We start from the raw sequence: 955 nt of genomic DNA, 5'->3' as shown, positions 1-955 counted from the left end.
TTTAGGAAAGCAAAAATATTTCTTAAATTTATACAAAAGTAAATCGTAAAGCTGGGTTTTTCATGATTAGAATTCCTTTTTTTTTTTTTTTTTTTTTTTTTTTTTTTTTTGAGACAGGGTCTCATTCCGTCGCCCAGGCTAGAGTGCAGTGGTGCCATTTCAGCTCACTGCATCCTGTGCCTCCTGGATTCAAACAATATTCGTGCCTCAGCCTCCCGAGCAGCTGAGATTACTGGCCTCACCCGGCTAATTTTTGTATTTTTAGAAGAAACGGGATTTTGCCATGTTGACCAGACTGGTCTCAAACTCCTGACCTCAAGTGAGCCACCCGCTTCAGCCTCCCAAAGTGCTGGGATTATAGGCGTGAGCCACCGTGCCTGGCCAGATTTTCATATTGTTGATACTGATAACACTATATAGTAGCTTATACAACTTGGTGTGGTTCTTCGACTGCAGTCCACTGTTTTGTAACACTCCACGCCCAGAAAAGTTTTTTCCCCATGGGATTCTGCAATTATTTTTTCTATAAGCATTGGTCTAATATGGTAGTGTTTGGTGTCATAAATTCCCTCTATGTGGAAGTAAGCCCAGTTGTTCATGGTATTTACAATAAGAAATGTTGTTAAAGCACAGATTTAATCTCAGCATCTGGGAAACGAAGTAAACCTAGTCAACAGCCAGTGTTCACATTTCAACAGGGTTTTGCTCCTGTGGCATAGGTCCTTACCAAATCATTACAACAAATGCAAAACTACAAACTAAGTGATTTTGGCAAGTTTGAAATTCTGATGGCATCTTAGGGAAAAGTCTAAAAATATATCAAGTTTCTAATTCAGTTTGTCTCAAGCATAACTGGATGTCTATTATCTTTAGTGTGTAACTGTTTGTAACTCTTTTCTGAGGTAGACATATTTTGATTATTTTCCTCACTTTTGAAAGGCATGAAACATTACAT

The sequence above is a fragment of the Mandrillus leucophaeus genome, unplaced genomic scaffold (assembly GCF_000951045.1).
Source record: "Mandrillus leucophaeus isolate KB7577 unplaced genomic scaffold, Mleu.le_1.0 Scaffold647, whole genome shotgun sequence".
In the NCBI taxonomy this organism is placed as follows: Eukaryota; Metazoa; Chordata; class Mammalia; order Primates; family Cercopithecidae; genus Mandrillus; species Mandrillus leucophaeus.
The sequence above is the reverse complement of the archived record's forward strand: the minus strand, read 5'-3'. Positions refer to the sequence as shown.